Source organism: Acomys minous (genome assembly GCF_964271855.1).
Source record: "Acomys minous genome assembly, chromosome: 4".
NCBI lineage: Eukaryota > Metazoa > Chordata > Mammalia > Rodentia > Muridae > Acomys > Acomys minous.
The window spans coordinates 26,451,631-26,469,160 of NC_140486.1; positions in this window are offsets into that span (position 1 = coordinate 26,451,631).

Sequence of the window (17,530 nt, forward strand, 5' to 3'; positions counted from 1 at the left end):
TTTTTTTTGATGAACATCAATTTTATTTGGGAGACTAAATACTTGGGATGTTATATATACCCAGCCTGGGAACAACACCCAGATGGTGACCTGCAGATGGGGTCTTGTGTGGACCTGTCTTCAGGCATTCAGGCAGCCATCTAATGAACAAGTGGGTATTCATAGAGGCCCAGTAAGTGGCAAGATGCGCTACATACTGGAGAGACAGTGAGCAGCAAAGCCAGGTTCTGCCCTTTCAAGGCTTATGATGTGGTGGACGTGGAGTACACAGGCAGCCATGTCCTAAGAAACTCAGAGCAGAGTGCAGGAAGGTACAGATCAAAGGACAATGCACTGCACGTAAGGGGATCTGGCAAGGTGGTATGGAGATGTTGGGCTTTTAGCTGGGCTGTGAACCTTGAATGTGCACTTTACCCAGTAGGCGAAATAGAGCGTGCGAGGCGGAGGAGGGTTCACCGGGAGGACCTGGAGTTGGCAGGTGGTTGGTATGCAGTAAGGCATGATGGAACATGTGGCAGGTTCCCCTCACTGATCACTTAGTGAGCCTCTACTGTGTGTCAGACTACAGGCTTGCTTAAGGTAGGAACACATTTGGGATTTGAGTCCAGAGGGCTTAAATTCGGTGCTGTTGTCCAATAAAGTGGAGATTAAAATGTGGGCTTATTTCTGGGTGTGGTGAGGTATGTGCCTATAATTTCAGCACTTGGTGGATGGAGGCCAGAGGATCAGAAGGTCCAGGTGCTCAACTACACAGTGAATTTGGGACCAGCTTATGGTGAAGCCCATCTCAAAAAACCCAACAGAATAGAAATTTGAAAACCTAAAACAAAATGAAACAAAACACAAACAACTAAAATGTGAATTTCTTGTAGAAGAGGCCACCATCTTCATTGGGTACAGTTCCTGGGTGCTTGTAGCTCACACGTCTGTGTCTTTAAAGATGAGTCAGGACAGTATCTCCTTCCTGGTTCCCAATCGTGGATGGAATGTGCAGTGTCTCCTGTAGGCTTCCTTGCTTGGTCCTCAGCTGTGGGGGTGATTTGGAAGGTTGTCTGACCTTCCTGAGGTGGAGCCTAGCTGGAGGCTAGGCTGGACTTTGAGAGTTTCTCTCTCTCTTTCTGTCTGTCTCTGTGTCTGTGTCTGTGTCTGTGTCTGTGTCTGTGTCTGTGTCTGTCTCTGTCTCTGTCTCTGTCTGTCTCTGTCTCTGTCTGTCTCTCTGTCTCTCTGTCTCTGTCTCTGTCTCTCTCTGTCTCTGTCTCTCTCTGTCTCTCTGTCTGTCTCTGTCTCTGTCTCTGTCTCTGTCTCTGTCTCTGTCTCTGTCTCTGTCTCTGTCTCTCTCTCTCTCTCTCTCTCTCTCTCTCTCTCTCTCTCTGTGCTTTTCCATGTGTGTGTAGATACCTTCAGAGAACAGAAGAGACATCAAATCCCCTAAACTTGGAGTTACAGATGGTTGTGAATTGCGTCTAATATGGGTGCTGGGAACTGAGTTCAGGTTCTCTGAAAAAGCGAACCTCTTAACTGCCAAGTCATCTCTCCAGAGTCTGGGCCTTGAGGCTTTTTAGCCTGATCCCACTTCCTGTCTGCTCTCTGCCTTCTGACCAGACAGCTCCTCCTGCTGCCACGCCCTCTCCACTGTGCTTGTCTGTTATCTCTTCATAAATTTTGTGTCAGAATAAACCTTTGTGTTGGTTTCTGTGGTAGTCTGAAAAAGAAATGTTTCTGAAGCTGGGCATGGTGGCGCACACCTGTAATCGTAGCACTCTGGGAGGCAGAGGCAGGCATATCTCTGTGAGTTCTGGTCTACAAAGTGAGTCCAGGACAAACAAGGCTACATAGAGAAACCCTGTCTCAAAAAATCAAAAAGAAAAGAAAAGAAAGAAAAGGACCCCATAGGCTTGGGTATTTGAACCCAGTTGGTGTTAGTGTGTGGGAAGGTTATGGAATCTTTAAAAGGCACACGCTTGCTGGAGAAAGTACATCAGTGAGGGTGGGCTTTGAGAGTATATAGCCTTGCCCCACTTCCGGTTCCATCTCCCTGTTTCGTGTGTTTGCAGTTGAGATGTGACCTCTCAGCTTTCCGTTGCTGTCATCATGCTTGCTGCCATGTCTTCCTGCCGTGACAGACTCTTCTCCCTCTGGCTCCCTTAGGAAACCAAAACAACCCTTCCTAAGTTGCATTAGTCAGGACATTTTATCATAAAAAGTAACAAGCACAGTTCCCTTTTCTGTTGCTGTTGGTAAAACACCCTGACAAAAACAAAGAAAGTTTATCTTAGTTCACAATTTTGGGTTGTACAGCCCATCATAGTGGGAGAGGCACAGTGGCGGGAACTTGAGGCAGCAAGTCAGGCCCACAGTTGTGAGCACAGAGTAAATGAACGCATGCTTGTGCTCACTTTCATCGTTTTTATACAGTCCGTGACCCAAACTCAGAGACTAGTGGTGTTGCCCAGTTTTAGGCTGGTCCTTCTCACACTGATTAACATAATCAAGGTCGTTTCTCATCGCTATCTCACACTTTTTTATTGAGATGCTTCCCTGGTGATTCTAGATTGTGCCAAGTTGATGATTTAAACTATCGCACCCTTCCTCCTGTACATAGTTTATTAGCAGCTATTTGGTCACAACAAGAAGAACAGTAAGTGATACAGAAAATAATACAGCAAGTTAGTGCCAGGAGTGGGGTGTTGCTGTGATAAATCTGACTATACTGTATTTAAGCCTTTGGAACTGCTTTGCCAGAATAATGTGGAAGAATTTGGAGCAGCAGGCTAGAAAAACTTTGGAAAGATTTACTAGGCCATTCTGATGGAGGTTTGGAGGGATTCCAGAAAAATGACTATGTGCTAGAGATTTACCTACACTGCTTTTTGTTTCTTTTCTTTTGTTCTTAAATAAGTGTTGGGAACGTAGGAGGGAAGGGTAAGGGACTAATTTGTTTGGTGGAGGACGTTTCAAGACGTGATAGCATTTGGGGCTGTGCCATTGCTACTGTTCACTACTCTATCCAATGTCCACAATTTAAAAAAAAAATGAAAAAAGAAAAAAGAACAACAAATGGGGCAGAAAGTTATGAAAAAGTGTGCAGTTTAGCAAGAAAATGAGAGTTTAAAGTTACAAACATGGTCGATTTGGATTCAAAAGCAATTATACTTTTGAAAAGGTTAGCAACATTAACAATAAGCCTCTTACTCTGCGGAGATGATAGGAACGGTGCCTTGAGGGGCAAGACTCCACCCGTCAGTTTCCATCTAGTGAAAATGCAAGTTTGTTTGATTGAGAGGATAGGATGGAACTGTGATTGAAGGGGTCCTTGATCAAAAACAACTGTTGAGGGAGGAATTTGGATTCTATCACCAAACGCAAACGAAGGCCACCACAGTGTTGCCTAAGGGAGCAAGGGCGTGTCTCCATCTAGCAGGAGAGCCTGGCAGCATTGTCTACAAGGTACTGTTGGTATGAAAGATGAAAAAGTAAGTGTGGGTCGTGGAGGCATGCACCAGGGAGCTGTCAAAGCCAGGCGATGTGTCGCAGGTTGGAACCTCTGCGAGACTGTGTAAAGCTATGAAAGTAAAGCTGATGTTGCAGCCTGGCATGTTGGAGATGCCAGGGCTACAGAACATCTGTTAAGGAAGGCTGCGGGTGTGGAGTTAGCTGGCCCCAGAGAAGGGCTGTGTGTGTTGAGGATGGCAGAGCCGGAGGGAAAGGACATAGCCAAGTTGCCCTTTGGTTCTCAGATGATTCTATCACGAGGTCTGACAGCTAGACACGGGGCTGAATGATCTAATGTTGTTCCTGTAGGGTTTGGGTGTTGCTTTGGTCTGATCATCCTCTTGTTTTTCACTTTTAGAACGGGAAGGATACTCCCACACATTGTTGTATATTGAATGTATGTAACTTGCATTTTGAGTTTGCAGGAGCTCATGATTAAGAAGAGGTTGCTTTGAATCTCAGAAGAGACTCTGGGCTCTTGAACAGTGTTTGGACTACTAAAGACTATATGGGGATTTTTTAATTTAATTTTTGAAGTTGGAATGAATGGATTCTGCATTATAAGATGGCCAGGAACCCCTGGAAGCCAGGAGTGGGATGCTGTGGCTTGAATGCAAAATGCTCCTTGCAGGCATAGGTTGGCAGATGGTGGCACTGGCTTGGGGGGGTTGCGGAACCTTTAGGGGGCGGTGCCTTGGTGGATGAAGTGGTTTACTGAGGGTGCGCCTGAGGTTTTAGAGCACAGCTCCAACTCCCGTCTACTCTTTGCTTTCTAATTGTGGACAAAATGTGGCCAGCTGCCTTCCTCCGGCCTTCATGCCCTCCCACCATAATGAGATGCATCCTTTTTTTATTAATAATAATTGTGTGGATATGTGCGGGTGCGTGGACATGAGTGGAAGTGCCTATGGAGGCCAGAGGCATCAGATGAGATCCCCTGGAGCTGGAGTTAGAGGCGGTTGTGAGCTTCCCTGAAGTGAGTGATGGGAACCAAAATTAGGCCCCCTTGAAGAGCAGCAAACTCTCTTAATGACTGGGCCATCTCTTTAGCCCCTGCATGCCTCTCTTAAAAAATATTTTGCTGAGTGTGGTGGTGCACACCTTTAATCCAGCACTATCGAGGCAAAGGCAGGTGGATCTTTGTGAGTTCAAGGCCAGCCTGGTCTACAAAGTGAATCCAGGACAGCCAGGTCTGTTACACAGAGAAACCCTGTCTCAACAAAACAAAACAAAACAAAACATATATATATTTAGTTATGTGTCTGTGTGGGGTTATTCATGTGAGTGCAGTGCCCTCAGAGGCCAGAGACTTCAGATCCCTAGGAAGGTAGAGATATAGATGTTTGTGAGCAGCCTAATGTGTGTACTAGGAACCAAACTCAGGTCCTCAGGTCTTCATCAGTGAGCCAAATCTCCAGTTGCCCTGTATGCCTTTTTAAAATGTGAGCGTACACCTTTAATCCCAGCACTCAGGGAGGCAGAGGCAGGCAGATCTCTGTGAGTTCGAGGCCAGCCTGGTCTACAAAGTGAGGCCAGGACAGCCAGGACTACAAGAGAAACCCTGACTCAAAAAAAAAAAAAAAAAAAAAAAAAAAAAAAAAAAAAAAAAGAAAGAAAGAAAGAAAGAAAGAAAAGGAAAAAGAAAGAAAGAAAAGAAAACAGCTTGAGGATGACAAGATGACTCACTAGGTCAAATTACATGCTGTGAAAGTCTAATAATCTGGCCGGCTTGGCATGGTGGTGCCTTCATCCCAGCACTCAGGAGGCAGAGACAGGCAGATCACTGTGAGTTCAAGGCCAGCCTGGTCTACAAAGCGAGTCCCAGATGGCCAAAATAACATAGAGAGACCCTGTTTGGAGAAAAAAAAAAGAGAGAGAGAGAGAGAGAAAAGAAAGAAAGAAAGAAAAAAGAAAGTCTAATAATCTGGGTTTGGTCTCCAGAATCCACATAAAGATGGAAGGAGGAACAGACTCCACAGAGATGTTTGGCCACCACACATCGTAGTCATCATAGCCCCCCCACCCCATCCCCAAGTAATAATTAAAAAATAAAAGAAGTGGCTAATACAATAATTCAAGTTCCATGGCAACAACCGAGGAAGAGAGGCAACGTCCTAGGAAATGCTGCATGCCTCCCACCGTGGGCCTCCCCATGACCCCCCCCCACCTCTTCTCTCTGGGGGACCCTGGGGAAGGGGATCCCTGGTCTCTCAAGTGTCTTTGGCGTCCTTAGTTCAATGACCTTGGCCTGAATTGCTAAGGGTTGTGTGAGTGTAGGTAGCTACTGGGTCAAAAATAGCTTCCTGCTGACTCCAGCCCAGAGAACAGCATCCAAGCAAAGGAAACTAAGCCCTTGAGGGGCCTTCCCTACCCAGCTCCTCTCCGCAGCGCGATTGTTTCAGCTAACAAGAGGGACACAGAGTGTCCTTCTGTTTGGCTGCAGAAAAATGGCTGTTTGCTGCAGCGCAGAAACCGAAGGACTGCGAATATAGAAACGCAGAGAAGACATTAGAATAAATATCAGCAAAGTGGATGTAGCAAGGAGGAAGAGCGAGCGATGCTACCGTTGTGGACGCTCCAGAGCTCGCTGATCTCGTTTATTCATTTAACAAACAAGGAACAGCTGCTGTGTGACAAAGACTATGCTGACATCGGAGAAACAGAAAGAGAAAGGGCTCTCCCCACCCTTATCCCTCACCGGTCAGCCATCTTGTCCCCCACTCTAATGGTTACTCTTAGATTTCATGAGAAACGCCCTGTCCTGGCTACTTTATAAGACGTGAAACCCACACGGTGAACATGTCAGGTAGTTTCTGTCCCCTGGCTGCCTGTAGTCTACAGGGAACAACGGACAAATGACGGACAGAACCCCAAGTCACAGACAAACTGACTTGGAGGTAAGAATCCCAAGTGAAACTGACTTAAGCATCCCTGCAGACCTGAGAGCAGGCTGGCCCTGCTGAGGGGGGATGTCGGGGCCCTGCTCAGACTTCCTGCCCAGCGAAGGACTGTGCCAGGGCTCCCAGTATTCCAGTCTGTAAGTAAAATTGGGGGAACCGCTCTCGGTGTTCTGCTCAAGCCACAGGCACCTCCGAATGCTGAGCAGAGGGGGCCGCTCTCATATTTTTGTAGGAAAATTTGGAAACATTCATCAAAGCTTTGAAAGAATGCCCCTCCTTTGACCTAATAAGTTCGCTTCTGGGAATTTATCCAAAGGAAATAATTAGATAAGTGCACAGGCCTGTACATTAGAAGGCAACTCATTGCAGCCTTATTTCTGGTAGTTAAAAATTTGAAGTGATCAAGATAGTTAATAATCAGGGATTGTTGAAACTAATTGTAGTACATCCAGTAAATGACATAAAATGATACTTTCCCCTCTGTGCTAATATAGAAAGACGCCCATTATCAGCCACGTAAGAAAATCTGGGTTTATTAAAACACTTTATGGAGCCCGTAGTAGAGAAACACATGTTTCCAACCCAGTACTCTAGAGGCGGAAACAGGGGCATCACAAGTTCTAGGTCCTCCTTTGTTACACAGTGGGTTTGAGGCCGGGACACATAAAATTCTGTCTTAAAACCATCAAGAAACAAACCAGCAATTGAGAGTCCAGAAGGAAGTGCACACAGCTGTGGTCACTTGATCTTCAAGCAGGTACCTCCGAGGCCACTGACTGAGCACAGTGAGTTTCTTCAACAAACAGTGCTAGCCTAACTGGATAACAGCAGCAGGAGAATAAAATTGGCCCTTATCTCACACCGTACACAAAACCAACTTAGAGTGGAGGCTAGCTGAGGATAGACACTCTTAGATCACCCCAGAAGAGTAAATCTTGATTTGGGGAATAGTTTCTTAGACCAAAAGCACCCCAACCCCCCCCAAAAAAAAGATAAATCAGAATTCATCAAAATTAAAAATGTTAATATGTAAAGCATTCCTGTGCCAAGGAAATCCAGAGAGTAGAAGAAATGATTTTTGAAAATTGTATGTTTGAATGTAGAAAGATCTGGAATATAGAAAGAATTTTTAACAATTCAATAAGAAAATGCAAAACGACCCCATAGTAGAAGGAAATAACTCACTCCCAAAAGTTGTCTTTTGACCTCCAAGAGCATACCCACTTGCACATTAATAATAAAGAAAATAAAACTAAATGTAAATCAAGAACAAGTGCTAGAGACAAGGCTCAGCGGGTAAAGTGCTTGCCGCGCAAGTAGGAGGAGCCGAGGTGGAGTCCCAGCACTCATACATGTTAACTCCTGACACAATACTCCTTTAATGCCAGTGCCGAGGATGCAGGGACAAGAGCATCCTGGGGGCTTGCTGGCCAGTCACTCTACCAAAACAGGGAACTCTGGGTGAGAAAGCCTGTTTAGAAATACAGGGTGGATAGCCACTTATGATCAGAGAAAAACATTATCTGGAGGAATACTCATTTATATATTCTGTTAATTATTTAGCTTGATCCTAGAGAGGAAAAGACCCTTAATATTGAAAATGGTATAAAAAAAAAAAGAAAAAATAATAAAAATTTTAGTTAAGTGGATAGAGGAAAAAAAAATCAAGTATGGTAACCCAGATGCAAGAAGACAGATGTTCTCTCTCATTTGTGGTTCCTGGCTCCAAATCTTCAGATGTGAGTATATGACATGGAGGAAGCACAGAAACCAGAAGAGTGAAAAGAGGCCATGGGGGATGGAGGAGATCTAGCGAGGCGACACCCGGATCTCACAGAGCGAACTGAATTCTAGGAAGGGGAAATGGTGAAAGGAAGGGGCGGGGGAAGGAGAGCCATACAGAGTGAACCAGGAGGGAAGAGAAAGAAGGAACGCTAAGGCTGGTGAAGAGCACCACACATCTTATTGTTCTGGGTTTACCTAAAATTACATCTAAGTCTATGTGAACTGTACACACATGGACACACCCCAGCACACATACTACACAGTTTCAGTGAAGTTACACCACACAGAGTCATAGTGCTCCCTTCAAGAGCCATGAACTACCTACCATAATCTGGTACCAAGTGTGACAAAACTCCTTTTGAGTTGCTGGTCAGGGGAGTCCAAGAAACTCCCAAAATGATATGGCTATTGCTATTGCCCTCAGTTTCCTCCCAGAATTTGAAGGTAAAACCCTATTGCTCAAAACATGATACACTTCAGTCACAGGAATCAAACCAGATATGACCCGGAAGCCGCCTCTATGAACTAGCTTTCATAGTACCAGAAGGTGTATCCAAGGGAGGAAACAATCAGTAGTCCCCTACCCGCCTGTGACATTTATGAACTACAACAATGACCAGATGCCAAGACATCACCAAAGATGCAATATATCTTGGGGGTAACCAGGAACTGTCTAATTGGACTTAAGACCCCCCCCCTTCATGGGGGGAATTCATGCCTGGCACTAAACATAGCCAACTACGTGTGTCCGGTGAGATCACGGAGCCTAGAAGGACATCTCCCACTGCCACTTTCCAAACAGGTTTAATTCCCAGCTGCATTCTAACTGCTTCTCCTTACACCCACAGATAAGTATAGCGCTCACCCCTCGTCAGAGAAGCTCCTTTTAGCAGCAGACGGAGAGCACTGCAGAAAACCACAACAGGTCAAAATACAGACAACCTCTGACCACAGGGGAGCTGAGTCCCAGCGGATACATCCTACAACACAACCCCTACACGGAAGGCTCAGGGGACATCTCAGAGGAAGAGACAGAGAGGAGAGAAGTAAAGAGTGGGGAAGGGAGTTAGTGAAAAGAGGGAAGGAAGAAGAAAGCAAGCCTTTGAGCTCCACCCCCGCCCATGCATGTAGATGTGGAGGCCTTGCTGATGTCAGGCAGTGTGCTCTAAGGCTTTCTGATAGCACGAAGAACTGTAGATCAGCAGTCACCACCGAACACAACTCTACAGGTCCTATGGAAAGGCGCCCAAGATACATGATGGCATAACCCAGTGCCACAATTAATGTGGCACGTGATACACGCATAATTGCTACAGAGCAAATATTCTCTGCAAACATGAAAAAAAAAAACCAAACAAACCCAAGCAAGATAGCTCAGCAGGTAAAGGTGCTTGCCTCCCAGCCTGACAACTCTGAGCTCAACCCCGAGAACTCACATGATGGAAGGAGAAAACTAGTTCCTGTAGGTAGTCCTCTGGTCTCCACAAATGTGCTGTAGTACACGCATGCGCGCGCGCGCACACACACACACACACACACACACACACACACGCACACATACACACATACACACATACACACTAAATGTGAAGAAGAAGAGGAAGAGGAGGAGGAGGAGCAAGCAGTAGTTGCCATGGAGTATGATGGCAGTTTTCTTTAATATCAGCACTCAAGGGGCAAAAGTAGACAATTTTTTGTGAGTTTGAGGCCAGCCTGGTCTACAGAGTAAGTTACAGACCAGCCAAGGCTACACAGTAAGACTGTCTTCAAAACAAAACAAAAGAAAAGAAAAAAAAACCCAAAACAAACAAAGTAAAGAAAACAAAACAAAACTGGTTTCCTTCTGAGCTGATAACTAGAAATAGAGAGACGAGGCTTGTGCTAGTGGCACCGTGGCCACCTCTGACTGGATGGCAGGGGATGCTTTTGCACACATACCTGGTAATCTTACCTGAGCTTAATCTTTTCAAACAGACTCTTTTTTTTTTTTTTTTTTTTTTTTTTTTTTGGCCAGAGCACCTGCTTTATGTAATAAAACAAATTTCTCAATCATAAGATCAAAGCTATTTAAGTTTAAAAAAATGTTTTTCTTTTTTTTTGGTCCTTGCCCCATTTTGTATTTGCCAAATTTTTGTAAGACATTATTATTTAACACATGGAAATAAGCAAACATACCATAGTACATGGAAACAACCAGGAATGTTTGCAGTAAAAACAGAACGTTCTTCCCAGCTAACTTTCAAAGAGAAAACATGTTCACAAAAAAGTGTTTTTCCCAATATCACACACAGTATGCCAGTTCAGATGTTATTAACAAAAAATAAAATATACATATAAAATAAAGAAACTAAGCTATTAGGGAAACCCCTCCCGCCGGGCCTAAGTATTCTATAGTGCTATCTATTTTTGTCTCTGAAAAAGGCAGTAATTTTCTGAGTTTTCAAGCAGGCTTAAGTGCTAGGCAGCTGGCAGGGCAATACCAGGCTGACCTTGACCTTCACTAGTCCCCTCTGGCCCTGATCTCCGCAGCCTCCTTGGCACAGGCCCTGATTGTCTCACTTCTCCCCTGCAGCTGCCCAGCCAGACAGAGACGTGAGGGCCCTGTGGAGCAGTTTGGGCTTCTGGACAGCGTCACAGTCTTCCCAGGGCACTCAGGTGGTTTCGAAGTTTTGTTTGTATTATACAGATCAGAAAAGTAACATTTTTTGAGGGGGGGGACACGGGACTTTTTTTTAAAGGATTGACAGAAGGGGGCTTGCTTGCTGGTGTGGTTGCCATGAGATGTGCCCGTCCCTTACCTTCTCTATGCCCAGACATGTCACTGGAGACCCGTCCCCGACCTTGGACTGCCCTGTCATCTAGGGCCAATGGGATGTGTTGTGTCTCTTGGGATTATTTTCTGAGCCTTTCCTCATCTTGGCTTCTCTGCTCTGCTGCTCCTTGCACACATTAACCGTGATACTGAGTGAGGTGGAAGTGGCCAGTCAAAGCTTTCCCGAACCTTCTGGGGACAGCTCCAGCCAGGTCCACATTGACCCCCAGGGTCTCTCTATCTGAGAACCATCATTTTGTACGATTGTTTCTACATTCCTGTTTGAAAGCAAGTATGAAGTTACTTTCTTGCCAGACATGGTAGCCTGTGGCCGGCGTTAGCTGCTTTGTGGGTTGTTCTTCTTTTTCCATCCTTTCCACCCCTTTTCTTCTTCCTTTTCTACCCCCTAACACTAGGTAAGAGATAAAAAAGGGTAGAGAGGAAAGGAAAGAGATCCCTGAATTAAGGCAGGGGTCAGAAAAGGAGCAATATTACAGTTAGACTACTTCCTGCTGACTGTGGGCTTCCAGCTCCTTGCCATCAGGATATTTAATTTCTTCTTGTTTCTTCTTTGTGCACGACTACTTAACAAACTGTGACCAACACCAACCAACCAACCAACCAACCATCTCCCACACTGTTCAGGGCCCTAACATTTATATACCCTCTGAAAAGTTCCCAGAATTCCAAACATCACACAACTGCAGAAACTACCTGCAGCTGGCAAAACCATGCCTCTGCTGGAGCACAAGGCAAACAAACCATAGTCAGCTGCTGTGAAGCAGTCCCATACCCCACACGTGGGATTAAAATGAAACATATTCTTAAAATATTTTTGTGGGTTTTTTTTATTTCAAAATTATCATTACACTAGCCCACTCAGGAAGCAGAGGCAGGCAGATAGATTTCCATGAGTTCTGGGCCATCCTGGTCTACATAGTGAGTTCTAGGCCAGCCAAAATCCCTGTCAAAAAAAAGTTACCTGCTTATTCTGAAAAATAAAACCATCACAAAAAGTAACAAAACATAAAAACAACCTTTCTCAGATCATAAATTTAAAAAAATCACCACACACTCAGGACCTTAAGAGAAGTCCTAATGTATCTGAGAAACTTTCACTTGGGGGCCTTATAAAAATAGAATCATGCCAGGCATGATGGTGCATGCATATAATCCCAGCACTTGGGAGGCACAAGCAGGTAGATCACTGTGAGTTCGAGGCCAGCCTGGTCTATAAAGTAAGTCTAGGACAGCCAAGGCTACACAGAGTAACCATGTCTCGAACCTCCCCACAAAAGAGTCATTTTTATTAGTTTTACCTAGCTTTGATAATTCCTTGCATCAACTTCATGTGTGTATATATGTATGTGTGTGTGTATGTATGTATGTATGTATGTATGTATGTATGTATGTATTTATAAACTCTGTGTATCTGTGTGTGTGTGTGCGCGCGCGCGTGCGTGCGCACGCATGCATAAGGCTTCAAATCCTCTAGAACTGGAGTTACAGGTCGTTATAAACCACTTAATGTGGGTACTAGGATGGGAACTTGGGTCCTCTGGGACGCAGAGGCAGGTCGATCTCTGTGAGTTCCAGGCCAGCCTGGTCTATGAAGTGAGTTCAGGACAGACAAGGCAACACAGAGAAACCCTGTCTCAAAAAAAAACCAAGCCCCCCCAAAATACACAAACAAACAAACAAACAAAACATCTCCCCAGACTACTTTACCTTTTGAGACAGAGTCTCAAGTGTCTAGACTGGCTTCTAACTGACTGTGTTGCTGAGAATGACTTTAAACTTCTGATCCTCATGTTTCTGCATCTCTAGTGCTGGGCTTACAGGGGTGTGGTGCCCCCTGGCTTGGACAGTGCTGCAGATGAAACCCAGGGCTTTGTGTACTCTAGGAGAGCACTCTACCAGTTGGACTACATACCCCAGCTCTTTTATTTGCGCATTTGTTTTTCAAGAGGATTTCTCTGGGGCTGGAGAGATGGCTCAGAGGTTAAGAGCACTGTCCATTCTTCCAAAGGTCCTGTGTTCAATTCCCAGCAACCATATGGTGGCTCACAACCATCTTAAATGGGATCTGGTGTCCTCTTCTGAAGTGCAGGCACATATATGGGCAGAATACTGCACAAATAACAAATATTTCTTTAAAAGAGGTTTTCTCTGTGTAGTCCTTGTCCTAGAACCCACTTTGTAGACCAGGCTGGCCTTGAAATTAGAGATCTGCTTGCCTCTGCCTCCTGAGCACTGAGATTAAAGGTATGTGGTTCTCTGTCTCTCTGTCTCTGTCTCTGTCTCTGTCTCTCTTTCTCTCCTTCCTTTCTCTCTGTCTGTCTCTGTGTCTCTGTCTCTGTCTGTGTGTCTTTGTCTCTGTCTCTGTGTCTCTCTCTCTGTGTCTCTCTCTCTGTCTCTCTGTCTCTCTGTCTCTCTGTCTCTCTGTCTCTCTCTCTCTCTCTCTCTCTCTCTCTCTCTCTCTCAAAGTTTCATGAGGCAGCCCAGGCTTATAATTGCCTCACACTTACAATCCCTTCCCTCCGCCTTCTGAGCCCTGGGGTTGTCACATCCAACAAGTTACATCCTTTTTTTTTTTTTTAAACAACAGAAGGCAACATTGCTCTAAGTCAGGTCTCTGATGTGCTGTAGCTGTTCAATCTTGGGGGATCTCTTTGTCCTGTTTCCTTATCTGCAAAATGGGGTTAATACCAGTATCTACCATACAGGGCTCCTGTGTGGAGTCAATGTGATAGTATCTAGTGCAATAAACGTCAATATTACTGCATACAAATAATACCACACTCCCTTCCTCTTTGTCTAGAGCCTTGTCCGCTGAAGATTTATTCCTTACAAGAGGTTCCCAGAAGTGGGATCACTGGATGCAAAGGGCCTAGATCATTCCCAAGTTCTAGCCAGGAGAGGCAGAGTCCTGATTTTTAGTGTCACTCTGGCCTCTGGAGTAGGACATTGAGACTTGCTACACATGGTTTCAATAGGTATGAATTCGGGAAGCTTCCTCCTCAGGATAAGCCTATTAAGATGAAGGTCTCTTAGCATCTTCTGGGGCCTCCTGGAATAGCCCTGAGACACGAGGTTCACTCTGTAGAACTGGATTGAGGATCTTGCCCAAGATGTGATAAGCAGTAATCAATAGCTAATGGCTGGAGCTGACTTTTGTCCTCTTCATCATAAAGGACCTTTGAATTGCTTGGCCACTTCTGAGTTTCTGAGGAAAATGATAACACGAGGCCAAAGTTCATATCAGTTGGCCAGGCGCACTCCCTCTCCCTCTCCAGTGACTGTGAGCTGGAGGGGGGGTGGGTGGGCGGGAAATGACCAGTCCCATGAGTGTAGGAACAAGTTCACTGGAATTGGGATCACCAGGGCAGAAGCTATCATCCCCCACCCCCACCCCCACCCCAACTCCACCCCATCCTCCCACACATCCCACAGCATGCATTGTTCATCTTCTCTCCGTGCCCAACACCACTGACATGGGTAACATTTGGCACATGGCAAACAGAAGACCCAGCTAGAATGAGGGGAGCCAGGGTCAGCCATGACATGAAAGACAGAGGTCAAAAAAACAGGAGCACCCAGCCTCCCACCAGCACTTTCCCAGAATGGCTGACTCAAAATTCTCTGTTCCCGAGTCTGGATGTCTGCATCTTGTCCTCAGAAGATTGTATCATGCAGCAAATTAACTTAAGGAACACGGGGATCTATACACCAAGTATGTCTCCTTAGCTTTCTTCTGTTTAACACAGTCTCTCCAGCCCCTGCCCTGCAGAGGAAGCCTGGGCTCTTAATGTGATGTTCAGGCCTCAGCCTCCCTGGGCAGACCCACCTCCCAGTTCTCTCTCACTTACAGCCTAAAGCAGGTGCTCTTGGGTAGCTCCTGATGCCTGGATAGGCTAGAGGCCTTGCCTTACTACATTGTTAACTTGCTGAAAATCCTTCCTGGCTTTTAAGGTTTAATAACTTGAAGGCTCCACCTCCAGGAGTGTATGTTTCATTTCTACAGATTTGTGAATTCTCCAAATTTCCTCTCATCATTCTAGTTTCAGTACTTAGTTATCAGAGAATATACGTTGTATACTTTGAACCCTTTCAGTTTACTGAAATTTATTTGTTTGGTCTAGAACATGATGTATCCTGCAAAACATTCCATGTGCTCTGGACAAGAATATGTGTTTTGCCAGGTGGTGGTGGCGGCGGCGCTCGCCTTTAATCTCACAACTCAGAAGGCAGAGGCAGGTGGATCTCTGAGTTCGAGGCCAGCCTCGTTAACTGACTGAGTTCCAGGACAGCAAGGGCTACACAGACAAAACAAAACAAAACAAAAAGAATGTGGCTGAGAACTGGTGGTGTATACTTTTAATCCCAGCACTGGGAGGCAGAGGCAGGCAGATCTCTGTGAGTTCAAGACCTAGAGCTAATTCCAGGACAGCCAGGGCTATACAGAGAAACTCTGTTTCAAAAAATAAAAAAATAAAGCAAAAGTGTCTTGTGTTCTACTTCTGTTAATTAGTATGGTCGATAGATGTTTATGAGGTCTCACTAGTTGGCAGCATCTTATGCGTTCTCACTAGTTCACAGCATCCTCCAGGATTCCTGTATCCTTGCTGCTTTTTCTGGGCTCCATACAACTTTAGCTTTCCCACAAGGTAGAAACAAATGCTTCTTTGATAGCTGATGTCCCTGTCATTTAGAGGTCAGTTTTGGAGGCCTATCTACTGGATTTGAACAGGTCCCAAGTTTAATTCTTGTATCTCTGTGTGTAAACATATATGCATGCTCATATGTGTGCAGTGCACATGTGCACCTATACATGCACGCCTGTGAACATATATGCAGGGATGAGAGGCCAACATCACGTGTTGTTCTTCAGGCAGTGACCACTCCTTTCCACTTTTAGGGGCCAGGATCTCTCAACGGCCTTGGAGCTTGCAGCTTGGCCAGCCAGCAAACACAAATGATCCACTGTCTCTGCCTCCATGGCATTGGAATGGCAGTAGTGTACCATATTTGGGTGTGAGATTAAACTCTCCGGTCCTTGTGCTTACAAAACAAGCACTTTACCAACTGTGCTTAGTTTATCAACTTGACACAAACCAGGGTCTCTTAGGAAACAGGAACTTCAGTAAAGGAATTGTCTCCACTGGACTGACCCATGGGAATGCCCGTGGGGCATTTCTTGATTAATGATTGATGTGGGAGTGCCCGATCCACCGTGGTAGTACCATCCCCTGGAAAGTGGTTGAACTCAGGAGAGAGGTCCCTGCACCTTGCCTTGACAGCTCAGTAGAGCTGGTCCTGGTGGCAGGGTTGTGGGTGAAAGTGGGGGTGGGGGAGAACTGACCTTGCCAGTTGCCTACTGTGAGGTGGTATTGGTGAGGAGGTCATGCCCTCCTGCCCCTTGCCACCTGAGGTCATGAAAGTGACAGAGCTGGCTCTGCCCCTTCCTGGTTGCAGCACTTGGGAAAGTGGACCCTACACCTTGCTTAGGCAACACAGTGGAGCTGGCACTGATGGCGAAGGCATGGGTGAGGCACCCACCCACCTGAGGGCATGGCAGTGGGAGAGCTAGCCCAACCCCTTGCTGGCTGTGGCATTGGGAGAGCTCACCCTAGTGGTTTGGGTACTGGGGAGCTGGCAGATCGATGACCCAGGCCCGGATCCAGGGCTCTGAGTTGACCTACTCCAAAATCTACCTCATCTATGAACATGAGAAAGTTCTAGTCCTCCATTTTCAAAGCTGCAGGATCTCCATGACACAGGGCAACAGCAGGATAACTGAGAAGAGTCCCCATGATGGTCTGTATTGATGGTGCAACAGAAGCCAGAGACCACAAAACAGACCAGTGATGTGTGGACAAAAGGATATACTATGGGACACGCCGTGACACACTACAGCTTCCACTACGATATGTTTTCTTTGCTTTGTTTTGCTTACTTTTAAAAATAATTTTTTAAATTCTCTTTTGGGAGGAGGTTGCAAGGGTAGAGGGTGGTTACAAGGGGGTGGGGGGATGAGTGGGACTGGGGTGCATGATGTGAAATTCACAAAGAATCAATAAAAAGCTAAAAAAGGAAGGAAGGAAGATGGAAAGAAGGAAGGAAATCAAGTCGGGAAAACCATGGGTTTGGAGGAATTTTAATTCAGAACATAGCTGGTTTGGCAAGAGATCATATCCAAAGACCTATTAGGTCTGTATGATCCAGTTGAAATACAAACATGCCTTTAATCCAGGAGACAGAGATAAGTGGATCTGAGTTCAAGGCCAGCGGGGTATAGAGCAAGTTTCAGGTAAAGAAAAGCTGAGGTCCAGACATGGTGGAACACATTTTTAATCCCAAACAATGAAGGTAAAGTTAGTTTGTAGAAAGAAGCATCCATGTTGGAAAGTGATACTTAATTGAGTGGCAGAAAAAGTGACAAATCAGAGAAAGATTTGACAGAATAGGATATGCCCAGTTCTCAGGAGAAGAGAGAGGAAAGGGACGCTACTTTTTTTAAAAAATTGATAATATTCATATT